The following is a 19,434-nucleotide window of genomic DNA, read 5'->3' on the forward strand; positions in this document are numbered from 1 at the left end:
CATGACCGTAGTGGAGGGGTGTACTTGGTCTGCAACCAGTGCAAATGAGTTCCACTAGACCCAAGGATGGCCACGTGAATGCTGCCCAGAGCATAATGGAACCGCCGCAGTACGGGTGTCAAGGACCTGTTCCCCTGTCCCTCCAACTGGCATGATGAAGAAGGTATCGAAATTCATCAGACCATGCAACGCTCTGCCACTGCGCCAACGTCCAGTGCCGATAGTAACATGCCATATCAGTCGATGCCGATGTCGTGTTGTCAACATTGGCACATGTATGGGTCGTCGATTGCGGACGCCCATCGTTAGGAGTGTTCGGTACACTGTGTGTTCAGACACACTTGTACTCTGTCCGGCACTGAAGTCTGATTTCAGTTCCGCCACAATTCACCACCTGTCCTGTTTTACCAGTCTGTCCAGCCTACGATGTCCGACATTTGTAATGATGGGTGGCCGCCCAATCTCACGGCGTCTGGACGTCGTTTCATCTTGGTTTCGTCACGTGTTGAAGACACTCACCACAGCTCTCCTCGAATACCCAGCAAATGGTGCAGTTCCCGAAATGCCAGTACCGAGCCTCCGGGCCATCACAATCAGCCCTCGGTCAAACTCGGATAGATGGCGTGTCCTTCCCATTCTACACACGTACAGCACGCTCACTGATACTGCACATACCGTGTCTGTGTCCGATTAGCAGTCATTTCTCGCCAGGTGACGCTGCCATCGACGCGCGGGGTAGCCGCCTGGTCTTAGGCGCCTTGTCGCGGTTCGCGCAGCTCCCCCCGTCGGCGCTTCGATTCCTCCCTCGGGCATGGGAGAGTGTGTGTTGACCTTTGCGTAATTTTGTTTAAGTTAGATTAAGTAGTGTGTCAGCCTAGGACCCGATGACCTCAGCGGTTTGGTCCCATAGGAAATTACCACCACCACCACCACCACCACCACCACCACCACCACGTTGCTATCGCCTGGACGGGTTTATGTCGATAGCAGGTCGGTAGCCATAATGTCCTGGGTGATCAGTGTAAGTTCATTGTGTAATAAGGGTTTTACGGAGAGCACTAGTGCAGACTCCCTGGGCACGGAAGACCCGCAAAGCCGAGGACAGGCAGAGGCGGCGTGTTTTGATGCCATCCTGCGGGCTTGGATGGGTAACGTGGCGTGACGCACGCCACACCGGCCTCCGGACGCCGCCCAGGGACAGAGCGCGCAGACGGGCGCGAGATTATCGATGCGGCAGCCGGCGCGCCCGTGAGGCCCAACACACACACACACACACACACACACACACACACACACACACACACAGAGGCAGCAGCGGCTGACGTGCCCGGCGCCTACCCTGTGGGCGGCAGATGAGCCTCGCGATAAGCGAGGGACCGGTCCAGCCGGCCCGTGCGACGAACTCGATCGCGTAACACAACAGCTGTCCCTGTGTAAACAACAGCACGCTCCCATCTCTACCGCGGCCTGCAAGGGGCAGCGCTTCTCGCCGCTCTGTTCGCAGCGTCACTAATTCTTTCTTTCTTTCGCTTACGCCATAGTCCCGCAGCGATCGCAGGGTCGGCGTGGTTACAACGGATTTGGCAGTGTTACTGGTAGGGATGACCGGATCCCCTTTGTGCCACCATGCCGTACCCCCCAGGACGGAATCAGTGTACCCAACTGTCTGCGTCTAAGTGTAAATTCTGAAATAGTGCGGACGTGTTTCAGATGTCTGTGACGCGTGTAACTGAGGCGGAACGTGAGGACCAGACTGCTATTCACCTAGCGGTTGTGGAAAACCGCCTAAAAACCACATCCCTGCTGGCCGGCACACCGGCCCTCGTCGTTAATCCGCCAGGCGGATTCGATCCGGGGCCGGTGTGCCTACCAGAGTCCAGGAAGCAGCGCGTTAGCGCGCTCGGCTACCCTGGCGGGTTCCAAAGCTTCACTAATGGCGTGCGGAATACGCTATCCGATCAAAAGTATCGGACACCTGTTGGTCGACATTATTAAGTGCCCATCCTTCGTCTTTATGACGGCTTGAACTCTAATGGCGAAATTTTCAATGAGCTGTCTGAAAATTTTGCAGGAAGGGCTGCCCGTAGTGATAGCGCGTGCTTCTGGAGGGGGCTTTCACTACTTGCCTGTGGAGTCACTGGATCCTGAATAAGAGTTACTATTCTATACAGGTAAAAATATCAGCTATGACTACTGTACATGTGTGCAATGACGGAAATCAGCACTCCGCACCAGGTATCTGAAAACTTTGCGACCATTGCGATGTAACTGCCAGGTGGTCATTGCGCATGCACAGAGACTATCCAGCGTTCATACATTTGGCTACCTTCAGTTTGCCACGTGTGACCGTTGTGAGCACAGCATAAGTCTGCTTGTCCCCCGAGTTTCTTCTTGCTTGTGTTATAGCGTGCAGTGATTGCAGACTGAAAATACCATGCCTATTAGTACATCAAAATTTAAAGGCAGAAAACAGATTACTCCGTCTCGGTAGACTGAAGACAACGTTTCAGTGTTTATGGAGGAGTCCTCTAAAGTAAGGAACATTCCGGTCCACGACGATCAGCCGAGAGCTCAAGTGCCCACGGGCGTTTCGCGTAGCACCATCCAGGAAATTAAAAGCCAGGCTAGCAGAATCTGGCGGAGGAGGGAAATTTGTAACCACAAATGGTTCAAATGGCTCTGAGCACTATGGGACTTAACTCCTGAGGTCATCAGTCGCCTAGAACTTACAACTACTTAAACCTAACTAACCTAAGGACATCATACACATCCATGCCCGAGGCAGGATTCGAACCTGCGACCGTAGCGGTCGCGCGGTTCCAGACTTCAGCGCCTAGAAGCGCTCGGCCACTCCGGCCGGCTTGTAACTACAGATAAATAAACGTAAACAGTTACAGACGCTGATATTTTGATGAGGCCGTTGTTAGGAGAATTGTGCACATCTTTTTTACGTTGATGAAACAATCATTTTTGCGTCACACGTAAGTAGGAAATCATGGAGTTATAATACAACTCACAGTCTCCTCAACCCGGTATCAAATGTACAACGCCCGCATCTCGTGGTCGTGCGGTAGCGTTCTCGCTTCCCACGCCCGGCTTCCCGGGTTCGATTCCCGGCGGGGTCAGGGATTTTCTCTGCCTCGTGATGGCTGGGTGTTGTGTGATGTCCTTAGGTTAGTTAGGTTTAAGTAGTTCTAAGTTCTAGGGGACTGATGACCATAGATGTTAAGTCCCATAGTGCTCAGAGCCAAATGTACAACGCCTGTTACTAACTCATGTAGGACGTGAGAATGGCTTTACTCCTAGCGCGCTGCCGGCTGTTGTGGCCGAGCGGTTCTAGGCGCTACAGCGTCCGCTATGGTCGCAGGTTCGAATCCTGCCTCAGGCATGGATGTGTGTGATGTCCTTAGGTTAGTTAGGTTTAAGTAGTTCTAAGTTCTAGGGGACTGATGACCACAGATGTTAAGTCCCACAGTGCTCAGAGCCATTTCAACCACCACTCCGGCCGGCTGTCTGGTGAGAAGCCAATGTTCTAACTCACCCCAGAGTTGTTAAATTGGGTTCAGGTGAGGATTCTGGGTAGGCCATTCCGTTTCAGGAATGGTACTGTCCACAAACCATTGCCTCACAGACATTGCATTACGACAGGGTGTTTTGGCTTGCTGATATCATCATCTCCAAAATGTACCTGTACTGTACGCAGTACAAAATTGTGAAACATTTCTCATACACTTTCTCATGTAGCGTTCTCTTAGAGCTTACCAAGCCCTAACTACGAAAAGCCCCCCATACCGTAACACCAGCTCCTTCGTAATTCACTGTTGCCACTTCACATAGTGGCAGGTAACGTCCTGCAGACATTCGTCAAACCCAAACCCACCCGTCGGATTGCCACAGGATATAGCATGAGTCACCATACCAAATCATATGTTTTCAGTCATTCATCGTCCAGCGGCTTCGCTCTTTGCATCACCTCAAGCGTCGCTTAGCAACGGCTAAAGAAATGCATGGCTTGTAAGGAGCAGTACGACCATTGCATCCCATTCTTTTAACTCCCTACTCACAATAATTGTGCTAGCTGGACTGCTGGTCACACTTTGGAACACACGAGTGATTCCTTCCGCTGATTTCATGCAATTTTTTACAAATCTTCTCTGTAACTGTCGACTGTCCCTATCAGTCAATACATCAGGTCAGCTTGATCTTGCTTTGGCTGTTGCTCTTCCTTCACGTTTCCACTTCAGAATCAGCGAGTCGAGTGGCAGGGGCTGGCCGTCATTCAATCTTCGTTCTTTCTCGAGAGGCATGTGCTCGATGTGTTGCCATTTCTGTTGGTACGTGCCGCACCTAGTGGATTATTGTTATTATTTTTTATTTCTAGTACCTTGCCTTGACATTTTCGTCATCGGATTGGCTTTTGTGATTGCTCTTATTTTTCCTATCATTTCTTTTGTTTGGAATCTGTATGTGTCGCTTATCACCCGTAACGACGACTGCTCATCGGTTGGTAAAATGGCAACTCGTGTAGCAAGTGTGAGGATAGTTTCAGATGACCATTGAAAGCTAGAAATAACAGTTTGTTTTAAACAGTTTGTTTCAAACTGAAACATTCAGTCTTGATCTTGCTCGTAGAAGTTAGCATTAATCACATAAACAAACAGAGCGCAGTTAATAGTTCTGCCGCAGATCGTAGGCCACCGTTTTCTCGTCTCGTACACCGCACATCACTAGACTTTGATAAAAATAAAATGTCGTGTGACTAGGACCTCCCGTCAGGTAGACCGTTCGCCGGGTGCAAGTCTTTTGATTTCACGCCACTTCGGCGACTTGCGCGTCGATGGGGATGAATTGTGGATGATTAGCGCAACACAACACGAAGTCCCTGAGCTGAGAAAATCTCCGACCCAGCCGGGAATCGAACCCAGGCTCTTAGGATTGACATTCTATCGCGTTGAGCACTTTTTTTTTCATTTTGTTCGGTATTGTTCGTTGCGTTTGATCTGGGCGGACGTCACAAGAGATCCGTTCAAGTTGATCGTTGGTTCCTTTACTCAGTTCTTTTATTACAGAGGGCGAACAGCCCTCTGACCGAACACGCTGAGCTACCGTGCGGCGCCACTCAGCTACCGGGGGCGGACACGAGGCTTTGATTAGGTACAGCATCTCACGCATACGTCATGCCTCACGGTGCCAGCTACCAACATTGCTCCGCTCTACACTTTAAACGACAGCATTTTTGAAGTGACCCGCCGTGTTTGTGTGTCGCCTACAACCGAGCGGTAGGCGGCAACCGATGTGGAAACACTGTAGCGGTAAGTGACAAACGTCACATAACATGTAATTTCAATATGATTATAGTCTTCAGTTTCCAATTACGGAGGGGCGTTCGGACACTTTTGATTAGATAATGTAGACCGTCCAGAATTAAGTGAGAGTTCTTCGCACAGAAGAGTCCCTAACAAGCAGCGTGCGAGCTCAAATGAATACGAAACGTAGGTGGTGTGTTAACCCTCCGGGCTCAGAATTATGGAGGATCTTCTAGCATTTCTGTGTTTTTGAAGCAATTACACTACTGGCCATTACAATTGCTACACCAAGAAGAAATGCAGATGATAAACGGGTATTCATTGGACAAATATATTATACTAGAAATAACATGTGATTAAATTTTCACGCGATTTGGATGCATAGAGCCTGCGAAATCAGTACCCATAACAACCACCTCAGGTGTTTTCTGTAGAAATTAAAATTGGTACACCACGAAGATGAAGTGCTACAGACGCGAAATTTAACCGACAGGAAGAAGGTGCTGTAATACGCAAATTATTAGCTTTTCAGAGCATTCACACAAGGTTGGCGCTGGTGGCGACGCCTACAACGTGCTGACATGAGGAAGGTTTCCAACCGATTTCTCATACACAAACAGCAGTTGACCGGCGTTGCCTGGTGAAACGTTGTTGCGTTGCCTCGTGTAAGGAGGAAAAATGCGTACCATCACGTTTCCGACTTTGATAAAGATCGGATTATGGCTTATCGCGATTGCGGTTTCTCGTATCGCGACATTGCTGCTCGCGTTGGTCGAGATCCAATGACTGTTAGAAGAATATGGAATCAGTGGGTTCAGGAGGGTAATACGGAACGCCGTGCTGGATCCCAACGGCCTCGTATCACTAGCAGTCAAGATTCCAGGTATCTTATCCGCATGGCTGTAACGGATTGTACAGCCACATCTCGATTCCTGAGTCAACAGATGGGGACGTTTGTAAGACAACAACCATCTGCACGAACAGTTCGACGACGTTTGCAGCAGCATGGACTGTCAGCTCCGAGACGATGGCTGCGGTTACCCTTGACGCTGCATCACAGACAGGACCGCCTGAGATGGTGTACTCAACGACGAACCTGGGTGCACGAATGGCAAAACGTCATTTTTTCAGATGAATCCAGGTTCTGTTTACAGCATCATGATGGTCGCAACCGTGTTTGGGAACATCGCGGTGAACGCACATTGGAAGCGTGTATTCGTCATCGCCATACAGGCGTATGACCCGGCGTGATGGTATGGGGTGCCATTGGTTACACGTCTCGGTCACTTCGTGTTCGCATTGACGGCACTTTGAACCGTGGACGTTACATTTCAGATCTGTTACGACCCGTGGCTCTACCCTTCATTCGGTCCCTTCGAAACCCTACATTTCAGCAGGATAATGCACGACCGCATGTTGCAGGTCCTGTACGGGCCTTTCTGGATACAGAAAATGTTCGACTGCTACCCTGGCCAGCACATTCTCCAGATCTCTCACCAATTGAAAACGTCTGGTCAATGGTGGCGGAGCAACTGGCTCGTCACAATACGCCAGTCACTACTCTTGATGAACTGTGGTATCGTGTTGAGGCTGCATCGGCATGTGTACCTGTACACGCCATCCAAGCTCTGTTTGACTCAATGCCCAGGCGTATGAAGTATCGTGTGCTGAAAGTATAAAAGGGGAGTGCATTGGCGGAGCTGTCACTTGTACTCAGGTTATTCGTGTGAAACGGTTTCCGACGTGATCATGGCCACACGACGGGAATTAACAGACTTTCAACGCGGAATGGTAGCTGGAGATAGACGCATGGGACATTTCATTTCAGAAATGGTTAGAGAATTCGACGTTCCGAGAACCACGATGTCAAGAATGTACCGAGAATACCAAATTTCAGCCGGCCTGGGTGGCCGAGCGGTTCTAGGCGCTACAGTCTGGAACCGCGCGACCGCTACGGTCGCAGGTTCGACTCCTGCCTCGGGCGTGGATGTGTGTGATGTCCTTAGGTTAGTTAGGTTTAAGTAGTTCTAAGTTCTAGGGGACTGATGACCTCAGAAGTTAACTCCCATAGTGCTCAGAGCCATTTGAACCATTTTGAACCAAATTTCGGACATTACCACTCACCATGGACAACGCAGTGGCCGACGGCCCGCACTTGATGACTGAGAGCAGTGCCGTTGCGTAGAGTTGTCAGTGCTAACAGATAAGCAACACTGAGTGAAATAACCGCAGAAATCATTGTGGGACGTCCGACGAAGGTTAGGACAGTGCGGCGAAATCTGGCAGCAGACGACCGCCGCGAGTGCCTTTGCTAACAGCACATAGCGCTGCAGCGCCTCTCTTGGGCTCGTGCCCATATCGGTTGTACCCGGCACGACTGGAAAACCATGGCCTGGTCAGATGAGTCCAGATTTCAGTTGATAAGAGCTGGTGGTAGGATTCGAGTGTGACACAGACCCCATGAAGCCATGGACATAAGTTGTCAACAAGGTAATGGGGCAGCTGGTGGTGGCTCCTTAATCTTGCGGGTTGTGTTTACATGGAATGGACTAGGTCCTCTGGTCAAACTAAACCGAACGTTGACTGAAAATGGTTATATTCGGCTACTTGGAGACCATTTTCAACCGTTCATGGACTTCATGTTCCCAAAATAACGATGGAATTTTTATGGATGACAATGCGCCGTGCCACCGGGCTACAGTCATCCGCGATTGATTTGAAATACGTTCTGGACAGTTCGATCGAGTGTTTGGCCACCCAGATTGCCTGACCTTAATCCCATCGAACATTTGGGACACGCTGGTCGGTGTGGCCGTGCGGTTCTAGTCACTCCAGTCCGGAACCGCGTGACCGCTATGGTCGCAGGTTCGAATCCTGCCTCGGGCATGGATGTGTCTGATGTCCTTAGGTTAGTTAGGTTTAAGTAGTTCTAAGTTCTAGGGGACTGATGACCATAGATGTTAAGCCCCATAGTGCTCAGAGCCATTTAAACCATTTGGGACATAATGGAGAGGTCAGTTCGTGCACACAATCCTGCTCCGGCAACACTTTCGCAGTTATGTACGGCTATATACGCGTACGAAACAGGGTTCAATATTCCTGCGGATGATTTCCAGAGACTTGAGTCCATGCCACGTCGAGTTGCTGCACTACGCTGGGCTAAAAGTGATTCGACAGGGTATTAGGAGGTATCCCCATGAGTTCTGTCACCTTATTATATGATGCACCATTCGTGTCAAAATGCGTCGACAGCAAATAATTGTGCTCTGGTTGGTTCCTATAGTGAAATCTAGAGAGATTAATCTTTTGCCTGCGCGCCAATAATTACATTTATCTTGAGGTAAGTTCCAAAATGATTCGGGAGACGCTCTCAGCAGTGTGCTATTATGACGTATTTAGAACATAATTTTGCAATTACTGTTAGATAAACAACTGACATGCTAAGGAGAGCCGGCCGAAGTGGCCGTGCGGTTAAAGGCGCTGCAGTCTGGAACCGCAAGACCGCTAGGGTCGCAGGTTCGAATCCTGCCTCGGGCATGGATGTTTGTGATGTCCTTAGGTTAGTTAGGTTTAACTAGTTCTAAGTTCTAGGGGACTAATGACCTCAGCAGTTGAGTCCCATAGTGCTCAGAGCCATTTTTTTGCTAAGGAAAGTTAAATTTTTAAAATGGTGACTTGAAACACCAGTGAATTTCAATGGTGTAATGTGCCTCATTGAGTCAAAAATGGTTGAAATGGCTCTAAGCACTCGTAGTGTCCATTTTGCAATATTCACCATTATCGAGGTGAAACATAAATAAAAATGACTGTATGTGACTCAAAATGAACTGCAAACATCGATTTATCTGCTAAAGGTAATAACACTAGCTGTAAAAATATACCATATAGATCCATAGATGCACAATAGACTTTTTATTGTATGAGATTATAATGAGCAAGTAATTAAAAGAAGTATTATTATCTTTGTAAGAGTATAAAACACAATGCAATTCTCATTCTTCTCTCTAGTCTTTTTTGTTCTGTTCGTTCTGGTGTTAGCTGGAATAAGGTACGCAAGCTATTGTGCTGCGCTAGCATTTCTTTCCTTCGTAACGTAACTGCAAATATTTAATGGTGTAAACTGTGTCCTAGTAAGAATATATTAGTATAAAGTGATCTCCGTGTGTTATTTCAAGAACGTACGCCTCATTTATCTTATGAAAAGAATATTTAATGAAAATTATTTAGCATGTTTCCAGCTGTTGCGGAGCGCGTGACAGTGATCTCTGACTGTTAACAATTAGCCGCCATTACGCGGTACATTTAAAAATATTTTTTCACAGCACTATGTCTGATAGCCGGAGCGGAAGAAATTATGTAAAAATATTCAGTGAGATTAATTGAAGGAATACAGTGAAATAATTTTATTAAAACTTGTGCATTTTCTGTGATAGTAATAATTTCAGATCAGTGAAATGGAGCTAATACTACGCCATTGCATTTACAGTAATTTGCAGGGAGCCTGGCGCTCGATAAAACCAGATATAATACGTAAATGGCAACCTACGAAATTCATTATTTTGCTTATTATATCTCTTTTGTATTTTTTTTGAAAGCTAAACGTAAAAACTAACTTCACTAAAAATCAGTAACAGATCACGATAAGTCAAAGTACAAACAAATTTACTAGGAGAGTGTTTCCTCTAAAATATATTAGTTACACAATATTGTTTAAGAGATATAATACAATATGGGACTTAGACTTAGAACTACTTAAACCTAACTATGGGCATCACACACATCCATACCAGAGGCAGGATTCGAACCTGCGACCGTAGCAGCAGCGCGGTTCCGGACTGAAGCGCCTAGAATGGCTTGGCCACAGCGGCCGGCCTTCATGGAGTCAGTCACGCGAGTGTAACGACATCAGTGATACGTAAGTAGAGCTTATTCTCAGTGGACTCACAACTTCTGACGTAGGTACACTGCGAAAGGCGGCCAATCGCTAAGCGGGAGTTTGTCTACATTAGGAATGAACTTACGGTGAACGAACTACAGTCAATCTTTGCTCTAGCGACACAATGAACTTGAATATCTGTATCTCGCACATATGGTCGCATACAAAGAAGCGGGTTGCAAGAGGGAACAGGAGATATATGTCGTGATTGGACACAAAAGCAGAGCCGTGTTGTGCTCGGAAGTCTGCGCACTGTAGTGAATTACGGAAGCGGAGAGGTACAAGGCGGTGTCAGCAGCGAGCCGACAAATCGAGGCGCTCCGTGGCTAGGCCTTGTAAGGGAACAATACTCGCCCGCTCGCGCTGTTCCATTGTTTGCAGACGGAATCGGCTTCTTTTGCTGTCTGCGACACAGCGAAAGTTTATCTGTATGTCAGAGATTGGTGGGGGCGACAAGCGCCTGGTATGTGGCCGGGAAGCTGTACGTCTTGGCTGTCATTGTATGCGGCCGTTAAAAGGAACAACGTTGTTCTCAGCGAGCACAAATGTATCCGAATGAGGGTAGCGACGTCAATTAGGGGCCTGCGGGATTTGTTCCCGGCCCGCAGCCGGACAAAATGGCAGCCGAGTGCCCTCCTTTATATGGAGGACTCGGCCGTGCAGCTGCAGATACGCGTATCTCGGGGCGATCAGCGCTGCCGCACCGGCTAATGCGCTGCACAATGGTAAGCAGAAGCTATGCTCTCCTTTTTACATTGCTTAATGCAGAAAACGTGCTGCACATCTGCAATATCTTGTTTGTCCTTTGATCGGACCGCTTTTAGCCAGGCCGAACGTCGAGTCTCTATAGATAGTCGTCAGACCACGATTTTTTTTAATTTCTTTGTTTTAATTTATCTCCCATACCTCACTACAACCACCAGCGCGTACATAGGGTGACTTTTCAATGCGTGCAGAAACGTTGCTCCTGAAAGTAGAGACAATTTGCAGACAAAAATTCTATTTAAATTTTTTTTAAAATTTTTATTTTTATTTTTTTATGAATTGAATTCTACCTTTTTCTCAACTATACTGACTGCTTCGTGTTTTTGATAAACTTATGTACCGATGTCTTGATTACATTATTTTGAGAGTTGCTATGGTATTTTGTCGTAGTTTAGAGTCATTTCCATTTAATTACTATATTCTTGCGAGGAAATTATAAATATATCCAAGGATCAGTTAATCACAATCAGTAACCCTAAAGCTTATGTCAGGCTACGCTACGTAATTATTACTGCGTTGCGTAATGGAATAAATCATTCAGTTTTGATTCATTCTGCAACTTCTTTCATGAATTCTGAAGTATTGAACATATGCTTTGACTTGACTATCTAATTTTGTGACTACTTGTCTATACAAATTAGCTCCAGTATGGGTAATGACCATTGGCGACTATAGGCGTTCAAATGTGTGTGAAATCTTATGGGACTTAACTGCTAAGGTCATCAGTCCCTAAGATTACACACTACTTAACCTAAATTATCCTAAGGACAAAAACACACACCCATGCCCGAGGGAGGACTCAACCTCCGCCGGGACCAGCCGCACAGCCGTGCGAGCGGTCTAGACGTTGCAGTCATGGACTGTGCGGCTGGTCCCGGCGGAGGTTCGAGTCCACCCTCGGGCATGGGTGTGTGTGTTTGTCCTTAGGATAATTTAGATTAAGTAGTGTGTAATCTTAGGGACTGATGACCTTAGCAGTTAAGTCCCGTAAGATCTCTCTCTCTCTCTCTCTCTCTCTCTCTCTCTCTCTCTCTCTCACACACACACACACACACACACACACACCAGTCGCACAGTCCATGACTGCAGCGCCTCAGACCGCTCGGCTATTCCCGCGCGGCGACCACAGGTGTATTACTAATTGTCACATAAACTTAAATTCAGTCAAATACAATTGGTTTCAGTAACAAATTGCCCACTTCATTCAATCAAATCCAGTTGGTTTCTGTAACAAATTGGCCACTTCAGGATTGGCGAACCTGTTATTTTTTTTTATCTAATTAAATTTCATTAAAGTACAGTGTCTTTTGTGAGTAACATATTCGACTAACTGTTCAAAATTAATCTTTGAAATTACGTATGTTTGCAGTCATTCGTTAGGGCAGTGAGTCCACTTGCCTTATTAACGATTAGTTGTATACTTTTCCACATTATGTCGGTCCATTCTCTTCGTAATTGCTATCTTTCCGGTGACTCAGATTACGTAATCACTTTCGATAAAGGCGTATACCGGAGATTGTGGAAAGGCTACTTGGGCCGAAATACTTGTAACGCGCTAGCATTGTACTCCATCGTCAGATGTGCCACAGATTGCAGCCTGTCCTGCTTTACGGAACGGGAAAGCCTCCGAACGACACGAGACGAGGACGTCCAAAACTTTGTCGCCTTCTCATAGTTTCGCCGTGCTTCAGCTAATCTTCATAGGTTCCCTCGACAATAGCACGCAAACAGCCGCTGTAAAGTCGGCCTGCCATGTAACCAAAGACCACGTGTCGCCAGTTGTTCTCCATGCCGTTCATCTGTCGTCTCCCTCATCGAGTGGTTTAAAAATATAGACTGCCTGAAAAAAAAACTGAAGGATATACAAAGATGGAAGGAAACAAAATGAAACCACACGGGAAGGGAGGATATGTGGTGTGATTTACAGTGATTATAAAATGTAATCAAATTTGCGAGGGTTGAAACTTTAACAGTGGCAACTATTTATTTACATCTCGTACAAAATAGATACGCGTTTCAAAGTTTTACTGACCTTCAGAGTAGTCACCAGCATTGTGTATAACCCGTTGTGATGTGGAAGTTGTAGAATACTCTTAGCAGTGCCAGTTGTGTTGACAGTTCGAGCGGCCGGTTTATTGCCCGACGAATTTGTAGCAGTTCTGAAGCGAATACCGTGAAGTGTTTCCTTCAGTTTAGAAATAGAGTTGAACTCAAGAGAGCTTAAGTCAGGGCAGTGCAGTAGGAGGTATAGCACTTAGCAGCCCCATCAGTCAAACAAGGCAGTAACAGCTTGCACTGTACGTGCTTGAGCATTGTCCTGCAAAATGATGGTCCGGTCCTACAGAAAGTGTCATCACTTCTGTCTCTATGCTGTTCATTTTTGGAACACAACCTACGACCAGCTGCAATAGAAATGAAATGGTGATAAGCCGGACCATTTGTCAGGAGCGTTGATGGACTCAAGATGACCCAACTGAAGATGAGTAAACGATATTAGAAAACACGTATAACAGAGGTGGGTGCATGTCGCTGAAGATCACAAACAATGTGCTGAGAAGTTCGAAGAAAGCATTTATGCAGCAGTTGTAGAACGGGTGCTTGTTGCATCTGATGACGATTGTCCATGCAATTCTGCGTTTGATATTTTGAATTTAGCCGGCCAAAGTGGCCGAGTGGCCGAGCGGTTCTAGGCTCTACAGTTCGAATCCTGCCTCGGGCATGGATGTGCGTGGTGTCCGTAGGTTAGTTAGGTTTAAGTAGTTCTAAGTTCTAGGAGACTGATGACCTCAACTGTTAAGTCCCATAGCGCTCAGAGCCATTTTTTTTAAATTTATACTGTCTACAAGGCAACAGTTCTTTATAACTAGCTTTTTGCACTTGGCTTTGCCCTCACGCTCATGTCACACACACACACACAGACACACACACACACACACACACACACACACACACACACACACACACACACACACACATGAATTTCGTCCTTCAGTTTCATCTGAGTCCGGAGGAGACACGTAATATTCCTCCGGAAGAAGTATTCCAAACATGCTGGACAATTGTTCAATTTTGTAGGTGTGAAAATGGATCAAAAACTCTTAAAGCATTCAGTCAACTATATACTGGAAAAAATACCAACAGCTCGTTTTCGAATATTTTTACGTGTCGCACCGTCTCAGTCCCCTCACCCCCTCCCAACTCACAAGATTATACAGGGCGTTAGGAAACAACCATTACAAACTTCTAGGATTTGTAGAGGGGAGTGAGTACATAATGTTTCGAATAGCAACCCATCTCCAGAAACGTAACATCTCCGTACTATAGCCGTTTGAAAACATGTTTGCTAGGGTAGGTATGCAACAGGGTAGTCATGGCAGGGGGGGGGGGGGGGCGAGGGGTGCTTATATCGGATCGGCTGATTTCATTTGACCTCTATCCTATTTCTACGATCAGGTTCGAGCCTCATTCACGTATGGTTCAAATGGCTCTGAGCACAATGGGACTCAACTTCTGAGGTCATTATTCCCCTAGGACTTAGAACTAGTTAAACCTAACTAACCTAAGGACATCACACACATCCATGCCCAAGGCAGGATTCGAACCTGCGGTCGTAGCGGTCTCGCGGTTCCAGACTGCAGCGCCTAGAACCGCACGGCCACTTCGGCCGGCCATTCACGTATCTGCGAGTGTTAGAGCAACATGGTTGAGAACACGTTTGCAGAATACTCCAACATGATTTTTCTGAATGGCGAAACTCGCGGTAATGGAACAGCTGCTCATCGCCTTTGTCAGGACCGTTCTCCACAACGACCGACTCCATTGCACAAGCCATTCGCTACAATTGGTTCAAATGGCTCTGAGCACTATGGGACTTAACTTCTAAGGTCATCAGTCCCCTAGAACTTAGAACTACTTAAACCTAACTAACCTAAGGACATCACACACATCCATGCCCGAGGCAGGATTCGAACCTGCGATCGTAGCGGTCGCGCGTTCCAGACTGTAGCGCCTAGAACCGCTCGGCCACCACGGCCGGCTCGCTACAATTGCGCAAGGACTTCGCGAAAGGGTGCCTTCACTAGCAGACGCGACTGTGGTGCTCCAAGGAGAGGCCACATACCCGAAATGCATGAGGCCGTACGGTATCACGTTGAAGAAAATCCGCCAACGGGTACAAGAGCAATTTGTTTGGTTATTAATGAGTCCTAGAAGTTTGTTACAGGAATATCCTAACATCCCTTATACAAGTAACGAGTTGTGTTTTTATGTCACCCTTTTTCACCCCCATCCTCAGCCAAAGAGTTGTAAGGGATGTCTCACTGTCGCATTAATTTCGCTCCAGGTAACAGTAAGTGGTACTTGTGGCAAGTTTGGCAGATTTTGTTTTGGGTGTTGCAGAGATATGCTGATATGTCGTAGTCTTTGAATGACTTCCTCTCCCCTCCCCCCCCCCCCCCTCCCCGCCCCCACCTCTGTCCTCCTCCTCCTCTCATAGGGGCAAAACGTCATCGGGATTGTCACCAATGAGCCAGAGACTCCGAAATCTATAGATTTGATACTAATATCGGTTGTTATCAAATATTGTACACGTAGACGCTTCCTATCCTCCATCCCTAGGGGTTGTAGTGGGTCACTATCATTATAGTATGTTTCTGCAAATAATTATTAAAATTATTGTAACCAGACGAAACTACAATCGTTTGGCCACACCTGTGGGTTCTTTGAGTGCTCTGGGAGATGGTTCATTTTTAACTAGAACAGATGAAATATTAGTTAATTTTATCACATGAATGATTAAAAAGATTTGCTTAACTCGGGATAGTTCTTTGCCGCAGAAGAGCGTAGAATATTTACAACTGTCATCGGCTACGAAAGCACCACTTGATGCGTATCACAAACTATTCCCTTGAAGTACAATATTTAACTTTAGCGCAACTACATGTTACACTGAGGCTTCGGACTAATACTGTTCCTTCACGGTGTTGTTGACTGCTGAAGCTGAGGTCACAAACTGGGGCAGAGCTCTTGCCTGTTCGACATTACATTGACTTCAGTGTGAGGGCGCTGCTGTTGCTGAGAAGGGAGGGGTGGTCTTGAGGAGCACTTCTGATTTGTCATTACGGATTGCAGAGAGCTCTTGCTAATGTGTGTGGTATCAATTTATGTTGCTAACTTTGGTGTAGCACTGCGATCTCTGGATAATACCAAACGAATAATACAAATAATGGATCATGTATGTAGAAAGTTGGCTGAAAATTCTCTAGACGTTCTGGTTTTCCTTTTTCACCCAATCCCAAACTCAATCTGTACAGCACTTCTTTCCAGATATGGTAAGGGATATATGTAGCGAGTCTGGTTGAAAATATCCTTTTTTTAACGGGAGATGTGGAGCATACATTCATACATACATGCATTGCTTTTTATAAATACATAGATGATTTTGCGCCTAAAATATCTAGAATAGTTACTAACCTCGGCATGTGCCATTCGGTTGCCCAATTCAGATATTTGTATCAAAATATATATCATTTATGACAGATAGTTTGGGTTTCTTTAAACAGCTTTTGTATTGATAACAAGCCGAGTTACTCCGTTTCGAGAACCCTTGTTGTTGTTGTTTTTTTTTCATCCCTAACCACATAATGAAGCGATTCCCATTTCGTTCACTTGTGGTCTGCAGAACACGCCGTCAGTTTATTAAGTGCTTCTGCCCTAAGGTGTCGTATGAAGCGCTGATTTTAGTCGATTTTATGATAGTTAGTCGATTGTATGTTGTAAATGGAAGGAAAAACAAGCCATTGACCTTCGTCTGTGCGAATGCGCACAGGTTGCCCAAACTCTTACGGGAATCGCCAAAGCGTGCGCGAGTAATGAGTGGATGGGCAAATGTCTGTAAAGTACATTACATATGTAGAATTGTGGACAGTTGGGAATGTGAGTCTCACGGGGGGCGTGCAAGGGATAAGTCCCTGCAGTCGCGCTATTCATCTGTGTCCTCGGTGGCTCAGATGGATGGAGCGTCTGCCATGTAAGCAGGAGATCCCGGGTCCGAGTCCCGGTCGGGGCACATATTTTCAGCTGTCCACATCGAGGTATATCAACAACACCTGTCGGCAGCTGAGGGTTTCAGTTAGTCATCATTTATTCCAGGGAAAAGCTGCACGGTCATCAACAGTATACGTTCTTTCGAGAACAGTTACTGTCTTCGCCGGCCGAAGTGGCCGCGCGGTTCTGGCGCTGCAGTCTCGAACCGCGAGACCGCTACGGTCGCAGGTTCGAATCCTGCCTCGGGCATGGATGTGTGTGATGTCCTTAGGTTAGTTAGGTTTAACTAGTTCTAAGTTCTAGGGGACTAATGACCTCAGCAGTTGAGTCCCATAGTGCTCAGAGCCATTTGAACCATTTAGTTACTGTCTTCATATAAATACTGATACTTTTCTGATGTGCAGTTCCGATAGAGACGCAACTACAGAGATCAGAAGATGATCCAGGGTGAAAGAAACTGGCCATACTGCATTAATTGTGCAACTGGGACTTTTTCTTATGCTCAGTTGCTGGATTCCTACGCGAGGAATATGTCGATTATATTGAAAAGAAGAGGAACAGACAAGTTGGACATTTCCCCCTACGTACCATCGAAGCGTTACACGTGGAACAGATTTAAAGCTCTTAGCTCTGTAGGACGCACCGTTAACGCCTGATTATACGCTCTGAAGCGCTTTAAACGCTAGCTGTGGGTGGCGGTGGTATGAGACAAGGCGAATGAGGCTGGGATAACAGAAACGGATTTATAGCGATGACTAAAGGGAGTACGAAATATGGACGACGGCTTTTGAGAGAGAGAGAGAGAGAGAGAGAGAGAGAGAGAGAGAGAGAGAGGGAGCGAGGGCGGGGGAGGGGGCGAGGGGGAAGAGAGATTTAGTGGGCGCGGAACGCGTGATCTTGGGCGAGACCGCGGCACCCCACGTCGTAATCCTTGCTTAGAGCCACAACATCCGACGCCGTAAATTACGGATTGGCTAGCCGCAACACGCAATTGGGCTCAACGCGCGCGCCGGCTGCCCACCCGTCGGCGAACAACTGCCGGTCGCTGGCGTGACGAATAAATTAGGGGAACTCCGCGATCGGCTGGGGTCACGGAGCTGTCCGTAAGCAGGAGTTAAGAGCAGCGCGCCGTACTGCTGGCTCGGAGGACCGCCGCTCGATGACAGGCGTCAAATAATCGGTCGTAAACCACACCGTGCTGTCTTCCCGCAGCCTATCGGGCAATGCGAGCTGCGGATTTGTTACAGTGCAGGGAAGACTCCACCGGGATCGCCTACACAAAATATGGTTCTGCTTAGGAGGGAGTGTGACAGTTCATTTAAGTGAGCAGCTTAGAATCTACGAGCAGACGCCTATCTCAAGACGTATGTCGCCGAGGAGAACGAGGAGATACGGTCATTTGTGAAGCTGAAAGAAATACGTAAACAGAGGAGCCAATAAAGTATCGGAAAAGGCAGGAAGATTTATCCGTGTTATAACCAGATACTCTGAAATAACACATAGCGTACAGGGTGTCCCGGTAAGCTGAACGCTCCAAATACACTTCTGGAAATTGAAATAAGAACACCGTGAATTCATTGTCCCAGGAAGGGGAAACTTTATTGACACATTCCTGGGGTCAGATACATCACATGATCACACTGACAGAACCACAGGCACATAGACACAGGCAACAGAGCATGCACAATGTCGGCACTAGTACAGTGTATATCCACCTTTCGCAGCAATGCAGGCTGCTATTCTCCCATGGAGACGATCGTAGATATGCTGGATGTAGTCCTGTGGAACGGCTTGCCATGCCATTTCCACCTGGCGCCTCAGTTGGACCAGCGTTCGTGCTGGACGTGCAGACCGCGTGAGACGACGCTTCATCCAGTCCCAAACATGCTCAATGGGGGACAGATCCGGAGATCTTGCTGGCCAGGGTAGTTGACTTACACCTTCTAGAGCACGTTGGGTGGCACAGGATACATGCGGACGTGCATTGTCCTGTTGGAACAGCAAGTTCCCTTGCCGGTCTAGGAATGGTAGAACGATGGGTTCGATGACGGTTTGGATGTACCGTGCACTATTCAGTGTCCCCTCGACGATCACCAGTGGTGTACGGCCAGTGTAGGAGATCGCTCCCCACACCATGATGCCAGGTGTTGGCCCTGTGTGCCTCGGTCGTATGCAGTCCTGATTGTGGCGCTCACCTGCACGGCGCCAAACACGCATACGTCCATCATTGGCACCAAGGCAGAAGCGACTCTCATCGCTGAAGACGACACGTCTCCATTCGTCCCTCCATTCACGCCTGTCGCGACACCACTGGAGGCGGGCTGCACGATGTTGGGGCGTGAGCAGAAGACAGCCTAACGGTGTGCGGGACCGTAGCCCAGC

General features: G+C 47.4%; 1 protein-coding gene across 2 annotated transcripts in view; it reads right to left on the reverse strand.

Annotated features, from left to right (window-relative positions):
* The window catches only part of LOC124613962 (laminin subunit gamma-1), a 1,180,138-nt gene that overhangs the window by 251,116 nt on the left and 909,588 nt on the right, over positions 1–19,434 (reverse strand). The gene's annotated exons all lie outside the window — the stretch shown is intronic.

Source organism: Schistocerca americana, chromosome 4 (genome assembly GCF_021461395.2).
Source record: "Schistocerca americana isolate TAMUIC-IGC-003095 chromosome 4, iqSchAmer2.1, whole genome shotgun sequence".
Taxonomy (NCBI): Eukaryota; Metazoa; Arthropoda; class Insecta; order Orthoptera; family Acrididae; genus Schistocerca; species Schistocerca americana.